The sequence below is a fragment of the Rhinoderma darwinii genome, chromosome 9 (genome assembly GCF_050947455.1).
Source record: "Rhinoderma darwinii isolate aRhiDar2 chromosome 9, aRhiDar2.hap1, whole genome shotgun sequence".
NCBI classification, from domain to species: Eukaryota; Metazoa; Chordata; class Amphibia; order Anura; family Rhinodermatidae; genus Rhinoderma; species Rhinoderma darwinii.
In genome coordinates this window covers 41,228,992-41,254,192 of record NC_134695.1, presented here as the reverse complement: position 1 = coordinate 41,254,192, position 25,201 = coordinate 41,228,992, and the positions used below count along the sequence as shown (strand labels likewise).

The 25,201-nt window shown below is 44.5% G+C and overlaps 1 protein-coding gene and 2 long non-coding RNA genes across 4 annotated transcripts in view; 2 read left to right on the top strand and 1 right to left on the bottom strand.

Moving 5' to 3' along the window:
- Nucleotides 1-16,448, bottom strand: part of CHD9 (chromodomain helicase DNA binding protein 9) — a 174,241-nt gene extending 157,793 nt beyond the window's left edge. For both annotated transcript variants that reach the window (XM_075837529.1, XM_075837530.1), the window contains exon 1: nt 16,226-16,448. The gene's annotated coding sequence lies outside the window, so the exon portion shown is untranslated. The remainder of the gene's footprint in view (nt 1-16,225) is intronic.
- Nucleotides 1,941-9,369, top strand: LOC142660329 (uncharacterized). The gene is made up of 3 exons (XR_012850462.1): nt 1,941-2,015; nt 6,665-6,722; nt 8,914-9,369. It is a non-coding gene; the product is annotated as an uncharacterized LOC142660329 (long non-coding RNA).
- A 118-nt stretch (nt 16,449-16,566) lies between the features above and the next one.
- LOC142660328 (uncharacterized) lies at nt 16,567-24,460 on the top strand. The gene is made up of 3 exons (XR_012850461.1): nt 16,567-16,831; nt 22,544-22,600; nt 24,110-24,460. It is a non-coding gene; the product is annotated as an uncharacterized LOC142660328 (long non-coding RNA).
- Nucleotides 24,461-25,201: the final 741 nt, after the last annotated feature.

The following is a 25,201-nucleotide window of genomic DNA, read 5'->3' as shown; positions in this document are numbered from 1 at the left end:
GTGTGCAATACTTGTAGGCCTCAGACACGTTTTGCCCCACATGCGTACAACATGACCACATGATGTGGCATGGCCAGGGTATAATTTTAACGGCAAGATAATTACAATTTTTGTATTCTACGGAGTTTGTTTTATTTATTTTTTAACAGGTCTATACTGGCTTATGCCGAGGACGTGACATTTGTTTTCTCTAAAAAGGTATATGTTTAGGTGACTTAACAATAATGTGTAGTGTATGAATTCACTGAATTCTGTTGGTTGGAACTAATTATTGCTTCCACTACTTATCAGTCAGATTAGCTAAATTATTGGCTGCCTTAAAGGGCATCTGCCCTGAGACTTTGAGTAAGCGCCAGTTTAAGGCTGGGTTCCCACGTAGTGTAAACGCTGCAGAATTTCTACATAGGAATTCTGTGCGGAAATTCCGCAACATTTACAGTAGCAGCAAAGTGAATGAGATTTAGAAAATCTCATTCACACGCTGCGAAAAAGAGACGCAGAAAAGTAGTGCAGAAAACATTCTGCAGCGCGACTGTCAATTCCGCTGCTTGTTTGGCCCATAGACTTCAATGGGGAGCATAAATTCCGCAATAGATATTTTTTTTGCGGTTTTTACCGCAGAAATGCAGTAAAAACCGCTGGCAATCCACAGGTGCACATATACTTTGCTATAACCAATGTTGTAATATCCACGACAAATTCTGCAGCAAAATCCGTATGTGTAATATGCAGATTTTGAAGCGGAATATACACAGATTTCGGCCAAATCCACAGGTGGATTTTCAGCTAAATTTTACACCCCATGTGCAGGTACCATAAAAATGCGTGTTTTCTGGGCCTGGTCAGTGACTTTATGCCAATCAGCGGACTCACCTGTACATGTCACCCGGCAGTCAAGTTCAGTTTGCAGACATTTTTAAAGGTCTCAGTTTAAAGGGGTATTCCCATCTTAGACATTTATGGCATATCCATAGGATATGACAAATGTCTGATAGATGCGGGTCCAATAACTATCTTGAGAACCGGGTTCCCCAACCCCACCTGGTCAGGCGGCGGCTGGCTTCTGCATTCGGGCAGGAAGTCAATAGCAAGGTGGTCAAGATTACAGAAACAGCCGAGCTCGCTGGGCTATGCTGTGTCCGTAACGCCAATCCCAATGTAAGTTACTAAAACAGTGTAGCTCAGAGAGGCGGTGTTCTAGATCGGTGCGGGTTTCAGAGCTGGGATATGCCATAGACGTCTAAGATGGGAATAACCCTTTAAGGCCTCATTTACACGAGCGTATTATACGCGCGTGCGACGCGCGTGCTTTTCACGCGTGTCGTACGCACCTATAATAGTCTATGGGGCTGTTTAGACGATGCGTGAATTTTGCGCTGCGTGAGTGCGTTGCGTAAAACTCACGACATGTTCTATATTCTTGCGTTTTTCACGCAACACGCACCCATTGACTTCAATGGGTGCGTGAAAACAACGCATGCCACACTGACGGTCCTGCGTTGCATGCGCGAAAATCACGCAAGAGCTGTCAAACTCCTGAATGTAAACAGAAAAGCACCACGTGCTTTTCTGGTTACAAACATCCAAACGGAGTGTCAAATTCGAGATGAGCGCACCGAACTTCACCGGGTTCGGCCAAACTCGTTTTGACCGAAACCGGTAATAAATGTTCGGGTACGCGACGTCAGGAGACAGTCACTGTCCACGGTGCTGAAAGCGTTAAACTGGTTCAGCACCATGGACAGTGACTTCCGCTCCGAAAATCCATGAACCTGTAAAAAAAAAAAAAAGTTCTGACTTACCGATAACTCCGGTCCGACCTCCCGGGATGACAGTTAAGTCCAAGTGACAGCTGCAGCCAATCACAGGCCAAGCACAGGCTGCAGCCAATCACAGGCTGCAGCGGTCTCATGGACTGCGGCGTCATCCTGGGAGGTGGGGCCGGATGACAAGAGTGGGACGCGTCACCAAGGCAACGGCCGGGAGCCCGGACTGGGGGAAGCAGGAAGTTCTTGGTAAGTATGAAAGTCTTTTTTTATTCACAGGTTGGTGTATATTGTGTTCGGCATTCACTGTCGAGGGTGCTGAAAGAGTTACTGCCGATCAGTTAGCTCTTTCAGCACCTTGGACAGTGACGGGCGTCGACTAGCCTCATCTCTATGATGGCGGCTGCGCGAAAATCACGCAGCCGCGCATCATACACGGATGACACACGGAGCTGCCAAGTGCCTTTTGCGCGCGCAAAACGCAGCGTTTTTTGCGCGCGCAAAACGCACACGCTCGTGTAAATGAGGCCTAAGGCTTATCTATTTCTTGGCAGGTGCACTTTAAAGGATGAAGCATATGGAGCAGACAGAATTTAATGCTGATTAACACAGCAAGAAGGAAGCAAACCGTGTGTGATATGAGACAGCTAGAAGGAGGCTCAAGGTGTCTGCAAGAGATTCAGAGCGGGGGAAGGAGGAGGCCAAGTTTTCTGCGGCTTCTGGAGGGGGGGGGGGGGGGACTAGGGCACATTTATAGTGTGGTTGGGTATTACCAGCAATTCTAATGTAGCGAAGATTTCCTGGTGAAGTTTACGTAATGAAAGCAAATATCCGTTTGAAAGCTATGGGCCATTTAAAAAAAATAAAATAAAATGCGGGCATGGATTCTGAAAACTGGTCGGGATCCCAGCAAACAAGCCTCAATAAACATTATCTTCTGACATGTCTGAGGACAGGTAAACGTGGAATTCCCCTTACAGCAAAAAATAATTTTTTTTTGGAAGCCACATACGACTGTTACATCCCCACCCCCGCACAGGCGTCCGTAGTCTGGTGCAATCTTATATTCTGCTCTGGCTGTAGTGGATTTCAAAATGGCAAGATGAAATGATGCATCATGGGACCGCTCTAAAAACATTACAAAAAGGCTATTTAGAAGAATAGGTTCTACTATTATTTAAAGGACATGTTTCAATACAAAAGATCTTCAAATAATCAGCCCTACTAGAGGTGAACTAGTGATCGTGCTGCACCAATGATCGATGCAGCGCCTGGAAGGAAGGCTGAAATCCAGTGCACACTTCAGAGGGGTAAGGGTCAGTTCACATATTGCATAAATGCTGCTGATTTTCCACAACGGAATTTGTTGCAGAAAATTCACAGCAGTAGCAGCTGAGTGGACGAGAAAACAAATCTCATCCACACACTGCTTAAATACTGAGCGGAAAAAACGCTCAGAAATTGACAAGCGGTGCGGAAATTTATTCTGAAGCATGTCAATTGCATTTGCGTAAACGCTGCTTATTTGTTGCAGCCTTTCCCCATTGAATTCAATGGGAGGTAAATCCCGCAACAAATAGCAGTTGTTTTTTTGCAGTGGGTTCGCAGCGATTCCGCCGCAAAAAACGCAACTCTGCAAAAATAAATAAATCTTATACTTACCCAGAAGTCTGTGTTTCTTCCTCCAGGTCAGCCTCCTGGGATGATGATCCCATGTGACACCTGCAGCCAATGGAAGGCTGTAGTGGCAGTCACATGGGGTGAAACATCATCCCAGGAGGCTGGCCTGGATGACATCAGGGGCCCGGCCTCCCGGATGACGCTTCATCCCACGTGACCGCAGCTGCAGCCAATCACAGGCTGCAGCAGTCTCCTGGAATGAAACGTCAGTTTTCCGCAGCGTACATTCCAGGCGAAAAACTGCACCAGTTTGGTGCAGTTTTTCACAGGGAATTTCCTGTGGCGCACAGGGCGGATATGCTGCGTAACACAACCTAAGGAAAAGGAGCTACCCTAACAACTCCTGGTGAAAACTAACCTATAGGGTACAAGGTGAGCCCTGGCAGCACTACGGATCAGCCCAGTGAGATCATTCATAGGTAGGGCCTGCTATGGGCGCTGGATTACAGATCGGTACCACATGGATTCATTATGTACATTAGGATCGTTCTTCAGATTAAAAACATTTGTGGGAATTTATTAGACAATTTACGTCAGTTTTCCCACATTTTGGGCAAATTTTTGCTAAAACTACAATTTTTTACCCATCCCACCATTTTTGAAAAGAGGCAAGCAAAGTTGGGGGAGGGGGTCACTATTTTTCTGACATACAGTATTTAGAAATTGGTGTAAATTATAGCACCAAGCTACCTCTGCTCATAGCAGGCGTGGATTTTAAGGCAAAGGTACCCCAAATTTATTAAGAGGTGTTTTAAACCCCATTCAGACGTTTTGGGTATGTTCACACGCTTAACAAAAAACGTCTGAAAATACGGAGCTGTTTTCAAAGAAAACAGCCTCTGATTTTCAGGCGTTTTTCAAGTTGAAAATGAGGCTTCTTTTAATTTGTAGCTTCTTTTGAAGCGTTTTTCATAGTGTTCAATGGAAAATCAACTCCAAAAAACACCCCAAGTAGTGACATGCTACTACTTTTTACGGAGCGTCTTTTTACGTATGAACGAAATGCTGTTTTTCCCATTGATTTCAATGGGCAGATGTTTGCAGGCGTTCAACTTCCGTATTTTCAGGCATTTTTCGAGGCTTAAACACCCCGAAATACGCCTGAAAGCACTGCGGGTGAACATACCCTAAATGGTCGCAGATTAATCGGAGGAGAATCAGCACCTAAAATCTGACGACTGAATGGGGCCTTGTGAGTTTTCATTGCATTTTTTTTATTTTTTATTACTTACGTGCTTTTTTCAGCTATAAACCTAAGGGTATGTTCACATGCAGAGTCAAAAAAAGACTAAAAATACGGAGCTGTTTTCAAGAGAAAACAGCTCCTGATTTTCAGACTTTTTTTGTGCCACTCGCGATTTTCGCTGCGTTTTTTACGCCTGTTTTTGGAGCTTTTTTCGCTAGAGTCAATGAAAACCGGCTCCAAAAATGTTCCAAAAAGTGACCTGAACTTTTTCGCGGCAGTTTTTTTAGTGAAAACGCTCCGTATGCTTCCGATTTTTGGGCGTTTATGGCCCGAAAATAGGCCATGTGAATATACCCTAAGGCTACATTCACACAACCATGGCCTACCTGCTAGGTGTTATCACGCACCCCCCCCCCCCCCCAATAGACTATGAAGGGATGCGTGAAGCACAAAAAAAGTAGGACAGGTCCTATTTTTTCACGGACTCTTCACACCCCGCTTTGAAACATCAGTCGTGTGAACGGCCTCATTGAAATACATGAGTCCATGTGGCGGCTGTTTTAACCCCTTTGCGCACCCGGATGTGCCATCACGTCCGGGTGCGGGGCTGAGCGCGCTCCATATGCTGCGAGTGTCGGCTGTATTTTACAGCGGACACCCGGGACCAACGATTGCCTTTTCCCCATAAAGTAATAAGTAAACAAAATTGGTATCGCTGCGTCCGTAAAAGTTTGAACTATTACAATATAGCGTTAAACGCGCACGGTGAACGCCGTAAAAAAAAATAATATGCAAGAAACGCCAAAATCACTGTTTTTTGGTCAACTTAGATTAAAAATCTAATAAAAAGTTCTACGTACCAAAAAAAACAAACGGTACAGATAAAAACTACAGCTCGTCCCGCAAAAAATAAGCCCTCACACCACTCAATCGGTGAAAAAACAAGATAGATATGGCAGCGCAACACAGCAATCTTTGGCCGTAAGGTCGGTGTCGTGGCCAAAGACGTCATGTTGCACTGGCTTAATTTGAGCCGACAGTGAAGATTTTTAAGACGTTTCTGACATTAGTTCTGTACACAGCATTGTACTACATGGTCCAGTGAGGAGCTAAGGGGATGGACGGTGCAGTTAAGTAAGATGAGGGATGACGTCCATGTGAAAAATTGCGCACACCTGGTACTCCGGTAATAAACACTCCTGGAGCCAATGAACCAGCAATGAGAACATTTCATAGAAATCAATAGGGAAAACAAAGTAGCATATTTCTAGGCCTGTTGGCTACCGTGTTCCTGGGATTTGTCCTGCCCAGATTAAAAATTGCACATTTGTGACAGGTGAACTCTTAGGCCAGGTTCACACAGCGTAAATACTGCAGATCTTCCGTAACACATTTAGTTGCGGAAAACCCGCGGCATAATACAGTAGCAGCAGAGTGGATGAGATTTCAACACGTCCCATCCACCCGCTGACTATACGATAAATAATTCACCTGCATTTTTATTTATTTTTTTTATCCTCAGCATGTCAATTGTATTTGCGTAATCGCTCCTTTTTTGTTGCAAGTTTTCCCCAAGTGTCGCAAAACTCGGCAGAAACGGCCCGAGAACGCCTCCCATTTATTTCAATGGGAGGCGTCGGCGTCTTTTTCCCGCGAGCAGTAAAACTGCCTCGCGGGAAAAAGAAGCGACATGCCCTATCTTCGGGCGCTTCCGCCTCCGACCTCCCAATGACTTCAATGGGAGGCAGGAGAAAGCGTATATCTCGCTGTTTTATGCCCGCGGCGCTCAATGGCCGCGGGCGAAAAACGGCGCGATAATTGCCGCGAAAATCGGCGTGCAGGGAGAGGAATATCTGCCTCAAAGTTCCAAACGGAATTTTGAGGCAGATATTCCTCCCCCAAAATACTCCGTGTGAACATAGCCTAAATTCAATAGGGAGGTAAAACCCACAACAAATAGATGTTGAGATTTTTGCGGCGTAGAAGGTCAGATTCTGATAAATAAAAATATCTTATACTTACCCAATCACAGGCTGCAGCGTCATCCCAGGAGGCAGGGCTGCACAGGGGACGCGTCGCCATGGCTATGGGTAAGTATGAAACTTTTTTTCTGTTTGCGTGAATTTTCCGCATTTATCATTTAACTATTTCTAGAGAAGGAATCTGTAGATCCATCTAAGAAAAACAGAGCCCGACCGCTATAAAGATATATTATGTAATATTTGATGCAGTTTTTTTTTTTTAGCCAATTTCTTGTGTATGATTACAGCCTAAAAGAGGCCACGATCAAAATAGCTCATCGGAGCCCCCAAACCTCAGAGTATGGGTATGTTCAAACACAAACTGAAAAACGTCTGAAAATACGGAGCTGTTTTCAAGGGAAAACCGCTCCTGATTTTCAGACGTTTAAGCCACTCGCGATTTTCGCAGCGTTTTTTACGGCAGTTTTTTGGAGCGGTTTTCAATAGAGTCTATGAAATAACGGCTCCAAAAACATCCCAAAAAGTGACATGCACATCTTATTCAAAACAGCCGCGTAAAAAAACAGCCCATCGGAACAGAACACCGTTTTTCCCATTGAAATCAATGGGCAGATGTTTGGAGACGTTCTGCTTCCGATTTTCGGGCAATTATGGCCCGAAAAAAGGCCGTGTGAACATACCCTAAGAGGGGTGCAAGATTGCCACCGGAAACTGCTTTTGTATGACAATTTCAGTATCACCAGGGATCCCCTTACTGCCCTAGTCCTCAACCAGAGTATCGTATACGCCAGGGGACACGTGCCACGTCTCTAGGGGTACACGCACTGCGCACATGCTGTACTTTCAATACGCTGCACAGTGTAGGATTATTGCCTCGGCGGTAGGGGGTACTTCGCTTCATAGCATTGGGAAACACGGTCCTATACCACCAGGGATGTTGGTACTAACCCATTCCATGCCCTAGACCACCAAGGATGTTGGAGTTAACCGTTTCACTACCCTAGACCTAAAAGGATATTAGATAATATAACGTGTACACGTGAAGCCACGTCCCCAATATCACACACCTTTTTATACGCCCAGTATTTATTTTTTTGTGGAAAAGGTGACTACCCTAGTTGTAATACTTATCACAGAGCGAGAATTATTGCCTACAGAGATGGGGAACCTATGTATTTTTTTGCACTGTGTGTATATTATTAGAAGTCTGACATCTGTAAACAATCTAATACACAGTAGTATAATGCGGTGCTGGAGAGTCCCAGGGGTTCAGGTAGCCAATGCACCTAGAAAACAATTACACGTTGTGATTATTAGGCTATGTACACACTGGGTGGATACGCTGCAGAAAAGTCTGCAGCGTATCAGATCCAGAACGCACAGGGAAAACCGTATATTCACACCAAGGTATACGGATAGCCGGCTGGATTGACTGCGGTGTTAAATGGCCGACAAAAAAAAACAAATCAAAAAGACGACAGTCCGTGCTCCCATGGCAACACGTCCTTGCAAATCCCGACGGGAAATCCGCAGCAGGTCCTCTTAGTGTCAACGCTATTACGATTAAAACGGGTCCAAGCATTCAGAAACAATAAACCAGTGGAACTGGTGGTGAAAACTGATGGCTCACACATAGAAACGATAATGGCGCCTGAAATGGATCTCCTATCCTCAGGATAATCAATGTCTCAAATCGGTCGGATTTAGACTCCTGGCTACCCGGCCGAACAGATGTTTTGAAGGAGCTGCGGCGCTTGTACGACCGCTGCTTCCACTTAATTTCCTTTACAGAGTTCACATAATAAGGCCCCATGCACACGACCGTAGTTTATCCGTAATTACGGATGAAATTGCAGACCCATTAATTCCTATTGGCCATGGACACCTCTCCGTATATTTACGGATGTGTGTCCGGGCCTATTCTTGTCCGCAATTGCATCAAGTCTAATGGCGCTTCCACAATTGCGGACAGCTACGGATGTGCATCCGTATTTGTGGACAGTAAAAACCATTACGGTCGTGTGCATGAGGCTTTGCAGCCGTCTTCCATTCACTTCAACGGTAGAAGGCTGTAAAACTGTGAACCGCCGCAACAAGCGTGTCGGCGATTCAGAGTGAGCAGTAACGGAAATGAAGGGGAAGCAGCGGTCATACGAGCACTGTGGTCCCTACAAAACAGCTGATCGGTGGGGGTGCCAAGAGTCGAACCTCGGCGATGAGATATTGATTATCCTCAAGACAGACCAACAATTTCTTAGGAGTGGAAAACGCCTTTTACTTCATGGCTTCTTTTCTTTAGATTTCGTATTGCGTGGCTCTGGGATTGGTATACCTGGTGTAGAGACGGCTGTATTCTGTCCTCCCCTGGTACAATGTGATAGAGTTAAATCCCAGAATGGAGCTGATAAGAGAAATAAGGTCACACCACGATCCGCCTGACACCGTACGCTCTGTAGATGAAGAACTGGACATTCACCTTTCCCCAGATGACCTGTGTGTTGCTCAACTACCAGCGTATGACAGATGAAGACCGACGGATGGCTGCGTCTAACATCCGCTCTTATGGGCAATCCCCATTTTGTAACATTAAGATAAAAGTGTGCCCCAAGGGACGAGGTCTTGTAACTGAAGCGCCAGCTGTCAACATGTTTTTATACCAGATCTTACAGCAGGAAGTCTTAATCCAGACGGTTTCACGAAATCCTCACCTGCAAAGCAACTCAATTCTTAAGTTCTAGGTGGTGCAAAATATAAAGCGGACAGGATCATTAATAAACGGTCGAGATTGCCGCTCACTACTGCAAATATTTATCTCCGGCCCCCCGCACACGAGACAGATTCTGCAGCATTTCCATCCCTTCGTGTGGAGGCCAAAAGTAGCATTCCAGTTGCAACCAATAAAACGTTATTCTTTGTATAATGGAAAGTTATATGATTTTTCCAATATACTTTCAGCATCAATATCTCACGGTTTTCAAGATCTCTGCTTGCTGTCATTCGATAGGAACATTCATTGTTTACTCACAGAGGATATAGATCTGTCCTGGTCATGTGATGAACACGCAGTCCATGACATGACCAGGACTGATTTATATCCCCTGGGAGTGAGCAATGAAGGTTTCTATTGAACGACAGCAAGCAGAGATCTTGACAACCATAAGGAATTGCTATCTAAAGTGTATTAGAAAATGTTAGAACTTTTCATTATACAAATTAAAAAATAAAGCGAACCAGAGACGATAAACGCAGCGTTTTGAGCCAAAAAGAGGAGTAAATCCAAAAAGGATGAGTATAAGGCACCGTTCACATGTCGGACTTGACGTGCATTCTGGCACTGATTAAGCGCCAAAATGTGCATCCAATGCATGCAAATAGGGTTTTTGCAAGCCGGTCCACATGCAACTAAAATTTTTAGTTTTTGCACAAAGTTTTGTCTGCAAGGCAGAAAAACAAATGCTGTTGAGAAAAGTTGCATGCTGCTTATGTCAGATGGAAATGCTGAAGATTTACCACAATAAACGTAAATAGGGCTAATCCTCGTGCAGATCTGCTATGCACAGAGCCGCACAACCCCAGCAAATCCGTAGATTAAAACCAAACATGTGAACAGAGCCCAAAGGAAAGACAGATACGTTGCCTCTCTTTTGCATCCACACGTGTTTGTCTCAAAAAAACACCACAAAAACTACAAGTGCGACTCCAGCCTAAATGCCCGTGTCCACGTTCAGTATTAGGCCGTATGAATGTCATATCTGCTCGGGATATCCATCTATTAGCTAGAGTAGAGAGGCACTCACAAAGAGCAGCACTCACTAGATGGACTCTAGCCATCCATTTATTACATGGTCAGCCATTCGAATAGCCACATGTACTACATTTCCGCCGCAGCTGCTCTTGAAGGGAATGGTTTCGCCGGGGGTTAGAGAAGCCAGCGACTTCTCTTCATGAGACAACCATTTAAGGGCATGTTCTCACGGATCGGAAAATTTTGCGGGGTATCTGACCCAGAAACCGCAAGGAAATCCAGCCGAATATTCACATTAAATGATGCTTTAAATTTGGTGCGGATATTCGATCAGATTCACCAGTACAGAAAACGGCTGGGCCAAAATAAAAGTCTATACTTACTTTCCTGGCGTGGCCATAACAACGCGTCCCTGCTCTCCCGTCTGCTTTCTGTAAAGCCAACAAGAAGTGACTGGCTGCAGGGGCCAGATGTAATGAAGCGGCATCACAGGAGGCCGAGCATCCGGAAGAGCAGGGACACATCGCTAAAGGAGCGCCAGGAAAGGGGAGTTAGGCCTTATTCACACGGCCGCGTTCAGTCTGTGATATACGTATGGGACAGTATTCCCGCAGCGAGGCAGTGACAGCGTCATACATAACTATGATGCTAGGAGCCCGGCTCCGTGAACAGTGTTCGGTCCAGGAAATGCTGCAGACATGTGGTCCGTATATCACAGACCAAACACGGCCATGTGAATAAGGCCTAAATTTGGGGGTTTTTGGAGACTACGGAATTTGCTGGAAATACATCATTGCAGTACATTCCGCAACTATTGTCATTCTCCATTAGGCTCCATAGGGAAATTCTGCAACAAATGTGCAGTCTTTCTGCAACATAAATCGACATTCTTCAGAGATTTAGAATCCGCACCGCAGGTCAATTTAGGCAGATATTCTGTGCAGAATTTTTCCGCAGCGAGTGGATGAGATTTGATAAAATCTGTAAAATGCTGGGGAAGGTCTGCAACATATCCGGATTGTGGGAGATACCATTAAGGCCACATGCAAACGATGCGGATTCGCCTGTGTAATACAGTACCAAAGAGATTACGTAATCTCATCTACACATCACAGAATTTTTCCGCACTTAAGTTGACCTGCGGTGCGCATTTTAAAATCCACAGCATGTCAAGTTATCTTGCATTTCTGTATCTAAGTTAACAAAAAAACACACCAAAATCCTCAGCATACAACCTGCACCTGTTTCCGCGTCAAAATGTAAAAGCCGCACTTAAAAACGAATAAACTATAAAGGACTATTAAGTCTGCATTTTACCGGCAAGATTTACCTACGTTTATCTGCGATTTTAACGCACAACGTCTACATGTAGCCTAAGGCCGGGTTCCCACGAGTCAGAACCCGCGGCACATTCCGTCCGAAAAACCGCACCACATTGTGTTTTTCAGCTGGAATTTCCGCTGTGTAAAGCATTATAAAGTATGATAGCAAGGTCCATAAAATAAAAAAATAGGACATGTCCTATTTTTTACGAAAGGTTTCTACGGCACGGACACTTTCCTGTAAATACACGGGAAGGAGTCAGTCGGCCATAGAAATAAATGGGTCCGTAATTACGGATGAAATCTATGGTCGTGTGCACGTGGCCCAAGAATGTTTTTCTTTTTTTTCCTGGAGTTGCAATTTTTGCGGCGGAATCGCTACGATTCCCCTGCAAAAGTCGCAACTCTTGGCTTTCTTTTGAGGGTTTTGCATGCCCATACAATTCAATGGGGAAAACCCGCAACAGAAAATGCAGCATAAATTGACAAGCTGCGGATTTAAATTCTGCGGCAGGTCAATTTATTAACGTTTTCACTGCGGGTTTTTTTCCGCAGCGTGGGCATGAGATTTTCTAACTCTCATCCACTTTGCTGCTACTGTAAATGCTGCGGGAATTCCGTTGCGGAAATTCTGCAGCATTTACGCTACGGGAGGAACACGGCCTAAAGCTCCACTACAAGGATCCAGTGGCCATTGTATTCCCTCTCTGGCAAAGGTGATGGCACGTATAAATCTGAACCATCAGTATTTCCTCAAAACGTGGGTGACCTGACCACATCTCCACAGGAGCGTGGAGACCTGGACAGTGGCTAATAGTACAAGCGCGCTCCGATCAATTCTTGGTAAACAACATGGTTAAATAATTATTCATTAAGCATCTCCTTTAACCCTTCAGCTGTCAGGGGCTTTCAGACAATTTTTACACTTTTGACATACACAAACAAAACCTGAATTAAAAAATATATAAAAATCATACATTACCCTATACTCCTATTTTCTTAAAGTAGATACCTGGCACATTGTGAAAATGCCACCCAGCACTTTATACACATGGGCACCTTCGTGATATTTTGTATCAAAGCGGAATGTTTGTAGAAAATTAAAAGGGTTATGGGGGAAGTGAAATTTTCTCAGGGGCTGCACATGAAATAAATCAAATAAAAAAACAATACTTACCTGACTCCCAGTGGTTGTTTACATGCTCATCGCGTGCAGCCAATCAGAGGGCACAGCGGGGGGCTCTCTGGTGGTGGCAGAAGCATAATGCCAGAAATACAACATATGGTCGAGAAGCCCTCTGAATGGCTGCAGGGCCAGTCACATGCAAGGAAGGGCCGCCGGAGCGTCAACGCTGGATCACCAGGGGCAAAGACAGGCAAGTATTGCTTTCTTGTTTTATTTATTTCATTTGCAGCCCCTAAAAAATAATAAAAATCATTTCCCGGATAACCCCTTTTAATTTTTGTGGCTAATAATCAAACCCAAGCTCACTACTCCCTAAAAATGTAAGTTCAACATGTGCAGCGTTCACACACGCCATCTGCGCCCAAGTCAATGCACTCCCGAGTTCTTGAACCAGCATCGCTCGCTGTGCTACGTGGTTTCCGTAATTCCCATTCACTTCTATGAGTTCTGGAAACAACGTAGCAAGATTCGGTCGGTGGTTTGTTTCCGAAAAACCTGACCATCTGATCTGCCAGTGACAGGACTGAGGACGGGTGTCAGGTGTTATAGACACAGGTGTGGGACCCGCACCTATCGGACATTTATGGCACATCTTGTGGATATGCCATGAATGTCTTTGATGGGAACAGCCCTTTAATCTGCCTTTACGTTAGTTGTTGGCCGAACAATCTTGTTCAACCAACAACTATTCCTCCCGACTCCCCCATACACACTCAACCAAGCATTTGTTTTCAGTGGAGAGGGCAATTCGCTGATGCCACATCTGCCATGAAATCCAACATGCCCGCTGGTTCCCCCCACCCCCGACATCTACCGTTGGAGAGTCGGGACACCCCCAAACACAGTCGGTTGACCCCGCTTAGATCTGAGGGGTCGGCTTACATTTGTCTATGGGCACACTGAGTGTATGTTCACACGGCCTATTTTCATACGTAATTCCGGCGTTTTACGCCTCGAATTACGCCTTAAAAAAACGGCTCCATTACGCCTGCATACATCTGCCCATTGCTTTCAATGGGTCTTACGGTGTTCTGTGCAGATGAGGTGTAATTTTACGCGTCACTGTCAAAAGACGGCGCGTAAAAATACGCCCACGTCAAAGAAGTGCAGGACATTTCTTGGGACGTTTTTGGAGCAGTTTTTCATTGACTCCAATGAAGAACAGCTATAATACTTTTAAGATGACTGATGGAGATCAGGGGTGTGATGCGCTATCGGTCGATTAAAGCCAGTATATAAAAAAAATTATACTACGCTAGCTTCTACCTATGGGTCACGCTGATCTGCTGTATATTTTCTACAGCGTTGAGCTAGGATTAGTGACGGCAGCTTATCTTACACGCATCTGATCCATATCTTGTTTCACGAGCTGATGCTTTGTGTCTCCCCCATGCTTTACACTGCAGCTACTCACCGGGAAGTCAATACATGAAGTTAGCTTCATTCGTATAGTTTTAAGAACCACTTTTCAATGTATATATCCCATTTTCAATAAAAACAGGATCTCCAATCGGAGAATATATATAGAATATTAGTCTATTTAGCCATTTAGGGAAAGCTGGGTAACAATTAATAAGGACCCCACAGTTCCCATAGGTGTTGTCGTTTTACTTTCCCAAACTTCTAAAGAGCAAATTTGCCAGGTTACTCAGCGATATTCGTAGGGAAAATAACAAATTGGCCATTCTGTACTCTGGGAAAGCTGGGTGACATCCCCTGTGGGAGATGAACAATAGCATTTTTACTTCTAACCCAGCGTCGCCATGAACAGATATCACTAGAAACAGCTGGATAGAATAGTAAAGAAGACTTTACACAGGTGGACACTAGAAAGGTTAAGATTTAGGATACGGACCCTGTTTGGCCGAGCTGGTTTCTCTGCAAATCGGTGATTTTTGCAGGTAAAACTGTCATGTCGGTATCGTTACCTTGTCTTTTTCAAGTTTGTGGAAAGGCCTTATGAATAAAAATACTTTAGTGCCTTAACCTTAAAGGCGTTGCCTACTTTGGCGAACCCGTGTCCATATGCCCTGTTCATGTATATGGCCAATGTGGAGAGTCAGTGCACATAGTGGCACTCGCTTTAGCTAGAGATGCCATGCTGTAGGCCTCACTGCCAAGGGTCAGTTTAGCAGTCACATCACCTCACTGCTGTAGATCACGTTTCCCTTCGTACAACACACGTCACACAATTTTCTAGATCTAGTACCCACCACATGTACCACAGCCTTGGCGCAGAAGTGAATAAGCTGCCAGCACACGTATACCCTGCGTCTCCAGCCACGTGAGCTCGGACACAGACGGGTCATGCAGTTTTACTCAAACAACTTTCCCACCCCAATAGAAGTAAATGGCAGAGGTTGCGTGATTGGCATGGCCTCCGTTCACTAAATCACGCCAAAGCTGCTGTCAATTTCAGCACCACTGCGGCAGGAACGTTTAACAGATCGATGGATTGCTATTAACGCCACCATAACTGGTCAGCACACGTCCAAAGCCACCAACTAGCCTGGTCAGTAGAGTGTTAAAATGTTTATCCTGTTTACACATAAAGATGTGACACGGGGGAGGTGTCCCCAGCACTGGGCATCATAAGTCTCAGGCACGGGTACAGGGCATCACTATATGTGACATATAACATCAATACAATTTGGTTCAATGGCTTTTCCAATTGGAAACCACAAGCGCCATGGGCTCTGACCACTTCATCAGCTTGGTGCCCTTTTTGTCCGGGCATCAGTAGGGGTCTGTAATGCCTTCCGTCCACCGGAATACCCCTTTAACACTACTTCTGCCATAGCCCACGCTGTAGGAAGCACTGCCAGGGAACATATCACCACGTCTGAGAAACAGCATTGTCACCTCTGTGGTAGATCACATCCCCTATATGTAGAATATACATGCCAAGGGCATACGTCCTCAGTGGGCACCATTCCAGATCTAGCCCCTTCCATAGACCTATAGGACTTATGGGAACGTGCCACACAACATCTACAGGCACCCCCTGGCACAGAACAGAAATACAGGTGACATATACTACCAATGGTGGCCAGAGGGGCATCACACATGGCATTTTACACCACCTCATGGCCCCAGATGACCATGTGATGCACTGTGCCCACACCTGAGACTTATGAGGCCACATGCCCAGTGCCGGCACCACTAGCAGGGGGCACCTCCCCCAACGCCACCTCCTTTCTTATTATACAGTATAACGTGAGACCCTCACCCCCTTCTCACTACAGACCTGATCCACCTGCCAACATATCACAAGTGTGAACTCAACCTAAGTCATACCCGCCACTCACCATGCCACCCTCGCCCAACTATCAGTGCCCCAGCCAACATGTGAGCTTACCCGGGATCCCGCCCGAGACACGACCGAACGGGGTGGAGCTGTAGGCGGGGACCCCCTCCCCAGAGCTGATCACCGATGGATCGATCCCAGTTATCGATCCCCCCCGAGGAAGGGCCGATAATGATGAGGAGGGAGGGGGTCTTTCCCTGGTGCTGCTCTATGAGGCCAAGTTTCCCAATGGTGATAAAGCGGCCACTCCAACCCCTTACGGCGAGCGTGAGATCTTCCCCCGCCTCATTTGCATATCTGTCTCCCGGCCGCTGATTGGCTGCCCGGCTGAGTCTCCGGCTGCTGATCAGAGAGAAGTGCGCAGCTCGGTTTAGTGACTGCGTGGAGGAGGAGGAGGCAGGACGTGTCTGCCGGGGGTTACCACTGTCACAGCAGGGGCTATCCCCCCCCCCGGGCAATGGTCTACCCCCTCTCTGTCCACATAGAACACATCATACACCCATATGTAATGGCTGCTGGACTCACACACTGGCTGGGCAGGGTTACCATATAGCTGACTATGGCCGTTTCTAAACAAGTTGGTGGGCACAGCACATGCCAGTTGTTGGCTGGTACCATGTCCCTCCAGTCTGTAATGTATGGGACTTATATCCTTATGTAAGTTCTTGTGTGACACAGAGTAACAGATTAAAAACAAGCGTTCTGATAACAGAACATTCATTCCTATGGAAGAACACCACAGAAATATGTCACGTGACCATATCCCACCATTGTAGGGAACGCAAACCGCCTTTTGTGCTGCTTAGAAACGTTCAAGCACATTGTGGCCTCTTGTCCCAGGTCATGGACCTCCACCTCTCCTGACATGACTAGCCGTCATTTTACGCGCCGTATTTTGACAGTGACGCGTAAAATAAAGGCTCGTGGGAACAGAACAGCGTAATTCCCATTGAAAGCAATGGGCAGATGTCTGTAGGTGTATAAGGGGCGTTTTTTCATGCGTAATTCCAAGGCGTAAAACGCCAGAATTACGTCTGAAACCACTGCGTTTGAACATACCCTCATAGGTTAGGTGAATATGTGGAATTCTTTTAAACAAGATACAAGTAAAGTATATCTGTGCCATTAGGCGGGCACCCGATATGCAAATTACTGTCAAGTGGGCGATTAACACCACTCACTATTCAAGGTGAAGTAAACCTTGCCGCTCTGACGGCATCCAATCAGAGTGGCATGTACTCCAGCGCGCCTCCTTGACGGTCAAACGCCTAATTTGCATATCAGGTGCCAAAACTAATAGCACAGATATCTCAGGAATGGGGGGGGGGGCTAGAAAGAAGAAGGGCCAGAAACTGTACGGTCCCATCCACACGACTGTAATTTTTAAAATACTGATCCATTAATTTCTATGGCCCACGAACACATATATTAACGGGTAACTGCCGGGGCCATAGGAATGACCCTGCAAAAAATAGGACGTCCTATTTTTTGAATTTGCGGACTGTGCTCATACTTTATAATGGGAGCACGGCCTGCAAAGTGCGGATGACAGTCCGCGGCCGTCCGTGGCAATAATCACCGGCCATGTGCATGAGGCCTTAGGCGCCTACAGTCTAACTGGGATGTCAGCTGCAGTTTTTGGGTGGATGACAGGTCCTCTTTAAAGGTGGGCCGCAAACCCCCCCCCCCCCCCCCCCACACACACACACACTGCTACCCTCTCCCTACCTTACCTAACATCATACCAGTGGGTAAAATAGAAATTCACTGACGAAACATCCTTGCTGATTTATGCTGGAGTTTACCTATAGTTTTTGGCCACAAAAACATAAATATTGTGTGGATGTCGTAGTTTTCTGTCATAGAAAGAAAAGGGCTCCATAGTGCCGCAAATCCAGGATGTTTGGCATGTAAAATAATGGAATCCAGCTTTCCAGAGTTGTTTGTGCACTGGCACAACCCTGTGTAGCGCTTCGGGAGTGGAATGTATCCCAACAGTGGTGTAGCCTGCGGGGCTCCAGACACGGGACCACCAAACAACTAGTATCAAGTGTGGACGTAGCTGCCAAATTATTGGGTTGCTCTTCTCTGCAACCAACTTACCAAAATTAGGTATTGGCGTAGCTTTCCATAGACATTACATGGCAAACCAACCAGAATATCTATTTAGTTGATGGCTACTTCTGGGGAAGCTAACAATTTGACCTAGCTTTTCCAGGCTCCTGAATTGCAACTATACCTAATTATGAGCACCGGTGGGTGACAATCTTGTGGAAGCTGAAAAGTCACATGCAGTTTTTGCCACCCAGCTTTCCAGAAACACAGTATATAACTAGAAAACAAGGGGAGAATAGCGTCCGGAGCGCTGTAAGTCCTTCGCTCAATCCTATGGCCGTCCATTAGCTCCTCCGATCAGCGCTCTGCCCCTGCTACGCTAACTCCCTTAGGCATCTTATAGATGGCTGTATCTAAAGTGCCACTGTCATATGAAGGGGGGCACTTTACGTTATTTCTCTTTACTAAAAAGTAGAGGGTTCGGTGTTTGGGTTCCTACATAAAGTGAAGTTGTGTGTCTGACGTCCTATATAAGTCAATAAATGTAAATTCACTTGTACATATTAAATTTATTTTACAGGCCCAAAAAACCTGATGTCTGACAGCGCCACTTTATAGGCACAGACACGGGTACCTGACGAGCACCAGGGTAAAGTTAGAGCAAAGAAGAACTTTGAGCCTTTAGGCTGGGTTCACACGACCTGTTTTCAGACGTAATGGAGGCGTTTTACGCCTCGAATTACGTCTGAAAAAACAGCTCCAATACGTCGGAAAAAACGGCTCCAATACGTCGGCAAACATCTGCCCATTACTTGCAATGGGCTTTACAATGTACTGTGCCGACGACCTGTCATTTTACGCGTCGCTGTCAAAAGACGGCTCGTAAAATTACAGCCTCGTCAAAAGAAGTGCAAGACTCTTCTTGGGATGTTTTTGGAGCCGTTTTTCATTGACTCCAATGAAAACAGCTCCAAAAACGGCCGTAGAAAACGCAGCGAAAAACGCGAGTTGCTCAAAAAACGTCTGAAAATCATATTTTGAGACGTTTTTGACTCTACGTGTGAACATACCCTTAGAAATCATTATACCATAAGGCCCCATGCACACGACCGTGCCCGCAATCACGGCCCGCGATTGCGGGCACGGCCGGCCGCTGACTGACAGCCGCATTTTCGGGCCATGCTCCCATACAAAATGCGAAAGAACGGACATGTTCCATAATTCCCGGAACATTTCCACGGCACGGACACCCTTCAATGTTCAATGAAAGTGAATGGCTCCGTTTTTTACGGTCGTGTGCATGGGGCCTAAGTGATATATTCTATCTATCTATCTATCTATCTATCTATCTATCGATCGATCGTATGTATTATCATGCCCATTATGTTTTGTTACCCCCCTTTCCATAAACCCCAAACGGAATATAACTGCATTCTATGCAAAGTAAACACTTTTCTCTTTATTGTTGCCTATGGCTCGGTCTGTGTAATTGTCATAATAGTTTTTGAAGTTTTGCAGTTCTTACAATGTATTCATGAACCAGGTAGCTCAGGATAAATAATGCTAGACGTTTGTTCTGAAGTAACTGTAATGCATGGAATTGCTAAGAAAATTTTTTTTTAAGTTAAAAAAGTCAAAGGTCCATATGCGTTGCTTCCCTTTACTCAGACATATAGTTTGCTGCATAGAGATTTATAAAGCTCTCATTAAAGTACATAATAAAACAGTATGCAGTAAGCTCCCCCTAGTGGTGGCTGCAGGAAGGCAGAATTTTATTGTAAAACATACTTAACCTTTCAGGTGACTTTTCAGAATAAGTTGCCATGAGGAATGTGTACAAAAGGGATAACACTATTTCTGGCCATTATATGACTTGTATTCTGCATTATTTAGCAGCTCTAGCACTAATTCTCAGTTGTCTCTGAGATAGTGGGTGGAGCCTAACGACTATCATGTCTTCACCCATAGAAGAGGAGAATCCTGCTCTCATGTCTCTATCTATGACATACACTACCGTTCAAAAGTTCCTTCTTTTTGCAAGAAAAGCACAGTTTTTCTCAATGAAGATAACATTAAATTAATCAGAAATACACTCTATACATTATTAATGTGCTAAATGACTATTCTAGCTGCAAACGTCTGGTTTTTAATGCAATATCTACATAGGTGTATAGAGGCCCATTTCCAGAAACCATCACTCCAGTGTTCTAATGGTACATTGTGTTTGCTAACTGTGTTAGAAGGCTAATGGATGATTAGAAAACACTTGAAACCCCTTGTGCAATTATGTTAGCACCGCTGTAAACAGTTTTGCTGTTTAGAGGAGCTATAAAACTGACCTTCCTTTGAGCTAGTTGAGAATCTGGAGCATTACATTTGTGGGTTCGATTAAACTCTCAAAATGGCTAGAAAAAGAGAGCTTTCATGTGAAACTCGACAGTCTATTCTTGTTATTAGAAATGAAGGCTATTCCATGAGAGAAATTTCCAAGAAACTGAAGATTTCCTACAACGGTGTGTACTACTCCCTTCAGAGGACAGCACAAACAGGCTCTAACCAGAGTAGAAAGAGAAGTGGGAGGCCCCGCTGCACAACTGAGCAACAAGACAAGTACATTAGAGTCTCTAGTTTGAGAAATAGACGCCTCACAGGTCCTCAACTGGCAGCTTCATTAAATAGTACCCGCAAAACGCCAGTGTCAACGTCTAGAGTGAAGAGGCGACTCCGGGATGCTGGCCTTCAGGGCAGAGTGGCAAAGAAAAAGCCATATCTGAGACTGGCTAATAAAAGGAAAAGATTAATATGGGCAAAAGCACACAGACATTGGACAGAGGAAGATTGGAAAAAAGTGTTATGGACAGACGAATCGAAGTTTGAGGTGTTTGGATCACACAGAAGAACATTTGTGAGACGCAGAACAACTGAAAAGATGCTGGAAGAGTGCCTGACGCCATCTGTCAAGCATGGTGAGGTAATGTGATGGTCTGGGGTTGCTTTGGTGCTGGTAAAGTGGGAGATTTGTACAAGGTAAAAGGGATTTTGAATAAGGAAAGCTATCACTCCATTTTGCAACGCCATGCCATACCCTGTGGACAGCGCTTGATTGGAGCCAATTTCATCCTACAACAGGATAATGACCCAAAGCACACCTCCAAATTATGCAAGAACTATTTAGGGAAGAAGCAGGCAGCTGGTATTCTATCTGTAATGGAGTGGCCAGCGCAGTCACCAGATCTCAACCCCATAGAGCTGTTGTGGGAGCAGCTTGACCGTATGGTACGCAAGAAGTGCCCATCAAGCCAATCCAACTTGTGGGAGGGGCTTCAGGAAGCATGGGGTGAAATTTCTCCCGATTACCTCAGCAAATTAAAAGCTAGAATGCCAAAGGTCTGCAATGCTGTAATTGCTGCAAATGGAGCATTCTTTGACTAAAGCAAAGTCTGAAGGAGAAAATTCTTATTTCAAATAAAAATCATTATTTCTAACCTTGTCAATGTCTTGACTATATTTTCTAGTCATTTTGCAACTCATTTGGTAAACATAAGTGTGAGTTTTCATGGAAAACACAAAATTGTCTGGGTGACCCCAAACTTTTGAACGGTAGTGTATATAGAAGCTGCAGCAGCATGGAGGAGATTATACAGCAGTAAGGAGCAGTGTAGCGGAGAATCCAGCACTCTCGCTCTGCTCCCTGCTCCACCTCTCCACAGTCTTCTATGGGCAGCATGTTACATGATGCTTCAATAAAGCTCGGTTCAACATCTCTTTTTTCAAGCACATTGGTACCCTCCAAAGTGTCTATAGCCCATATGCACCCAGCTTATGGCACAAAAAGTGTCCTTTCGGCATACGCTGGGCCGGTATGTGTCGACATACCTTTTTTTTCATTATAAAGAAAAGCGTGGAGTGCGACACAGTAAGAAATGTATACTGCGCAGTATACTTTTTTTTAGAATGGGAGTAAATGGCTGATGTATGCCACTGTATGCCATACAGTGGCATACGTCAGAGAATACACCTGACATATACCTCTGACATGCCTGAAAAACGAGATGTGAATATAGCCTGAGCCGATAATCCATCTGGTCTCTCAAGACAATTTATGCAGTGAATTGAGACTGAATGATCTATGCGGGGGGAAGGGGAGAAGTGTCTATAAGTGGAGAAAGAGGCATTTTTCTTCTAATATTGCAAAGTTTCTTATATTTACTTGTACTATTGATTTATGCAATTTGTTTTTAATGCAGGAACAGAAGTAATTACATAAAATAATGTACCATTAGTGCCCATATCTGACAGTTCCCTTTACTTTAGGAATAATATAGAAGAATTGAAGTGGCCATGTCTGCTCGGATTTTGCCTGCTTTCTAGGTATGTGTCGATGCTACTGAAAATAAAAAAAAAATCTCTACATTTCCATTCAAATTTAGTTCACTGGATACACACATAGTTTTGGCTATGGTCAGATTTATTGGTTATCTTGCACTTGGTGAGTAGATGATGTATATGCATATACATAGAAGACATATAAATCACACAGATGACTTTCTTATCTGATACAGATCGTATATAGTAGTATAAGTCAGTTTATTAGTTAGTGTCAGAAAAAGTTCTAATAGAAAGTTGTCATGTTGTATTCAGCAACCAATCATATTCCAGGTTTAAATTGAATGGAATTAGTGATCTGATTGGTTGTAACGGGCAACACTATGTTTTTTATATAGTCTCAGGGAGACACTAGAGAGTATAAATTCCCCAGTTTTTACATCTAATCTAAATGCTAGGTCACTAAGAATCAGGAAAACTAAGAGTCCTTTTACACCAGCCAATGAGGGCCGTAAAAATGAGCACCAATTAACGAGACAACTCGTTGATTAGCGCGCATTTGACTATAATAAGTAATTTCTAGGGACAAGCGATCATTACTACGATCGCTCGTCCCCATACATTTCCATCACGTCGGCAGCGCATCTCCCTGTTCACACAGGCAGATGTGCTGCCGACACTAATATATTGTGCTGCATACACGATACGATCAGCCGATCGTTACCCTGTTTACACATTGATCGAGCGTTTATATGAACGCTCGTTTGCCCAATAAATGGACCAATTATATTTAATGGGAAGACTTGGTCTCATCAGACAGATGAGATTAGATGCTCTTTCTAATTCACAATGTACCAGCCAGGATCGCAAGTGCCCCACTGCTCTGAGTGACAACCCTAGAAGTGTCCTGATTGGACGTTAGAGCTGTCACTTAGAGTGGAGGGTCTGGGCAGCATTCAGTGCAGAGAGCCTGAAGCACTGAACATGAAGGCGCCACCTCCATGTCACTTGCGATCGCGATGTCGGGGACATTACATTTTTCTGTCATGCAACTTGCATGACCGACACCACAGATATAGTTACACGGCTCTCCCCGTCCTGTATTGAACGTCGTCAGCGGTTTTGAGGACTCAAAACTGCTGACAGATTATCTTTAAATCGACACTCTGAAATTTGGGGCACCGTCTCAAGCTGTTGACCGTTATGAGACACTCACATTTAGAAACAAATGGAGTAGATTTATTTAATACTATCATAAAGTTAGGCGGGATAGAACTAGAGTTGACAGGTGGAAACTGTGCCAAATGAATGACAGTGGTGCACGCTATATGATAAATTTGGCACATCCTCTTACGCACGTTGGACAGAATGGCACATGAATTCATGAATCTGGCACATTTTATCTCCTCTACGGTCATGAGGCGTAAAAAATATCTAGAACACAAAATAAATTTGGCGCACATTTGGCAATTTGAGCCAGAATTCTAGCCTGTTTTATTTAGTATATCTCCATTGCGTTTGTCCCTAATTATTGTTCTTGTTTCCCTCCTATAGTTTAGTGTATCGGGAAAGTTAGAAGTTTCTCCATAGCTGCACCAGAGAAATATTCAGGAAAATGAAAAGATGGTTCTTTCGTTTCTTCAGAGACAGAAATTCGCTGGTGTTTCTTTGTAAGATAAGGATAACTGCACGCAGGACGCAGGCTTATCACACACATCCATACACATGTATAGTACTACAACAAGGTTATGTAAGGTAACACTCTATAGGGAATCACTGGCTTGGAGCTGATGACTGGTCCAGAGCGACTACGGAAAGTCAACATTTTCTGTGGCTCTGTGTGTTCTTACAATGCATTCACTAGTAAAGGGATAATTCCAATATTAACAGTACGGCATTGCTATTTATATAATATGATCTTTACAGTGTACAACCTTGGTGAACCTATCCTTAAAGGGGTATTCCAGTCATTAAAATCTATCACCTATCCTCTGGATGGGTGATAAATGTTAGATCGGTGGGGGTCCAAGCACTGGGACCCCATGATGCATGTTGCTGCATACAAATCCATACAGAATCAGCCGAGCATCCACTTTTTCAGCAGAATTAATACAGTCACTTACAGCAATTTGTATTCTGCACATAGAGCAATATAAAAATATATATTGGAATTACTGTTCCGTTATACGTTGGTAAAGGTTCAACCAAGGTGTGAAAGTAGCTCCAAAAGTGAATAATCAGGCGGGTTAGACCAAATGCACACGATGTGTATTACGTGCGCGTTTGCCACACTTATATTCCTGCGGCAAATTCTCAGCATAATACATTACTTGCAAAGTAAAAGAGACCCCAAGTGATCTCATCTACACGTTGCAGAATTTTTCCGCACAAAAATTGACCTGTATTTTTAAATCCGCATGTTAATTTATCTTGCGTTTCCGCCTCAGAATTGTATCTGACATTTTAGAAAAAAAACACCAGCATAAAACCGCGCCTATTTCCACATCAAAATGTAAAGACTGCGCATAAAAATGTATAGAAAACGCACTATTAAGTACGGATTTTATCTGCGGAATTACCTGCGTTTATCCTCGGTTCTGATGCGATTTTCTGCACCAAATTCTACAACATTTGCATGTAGCCTTA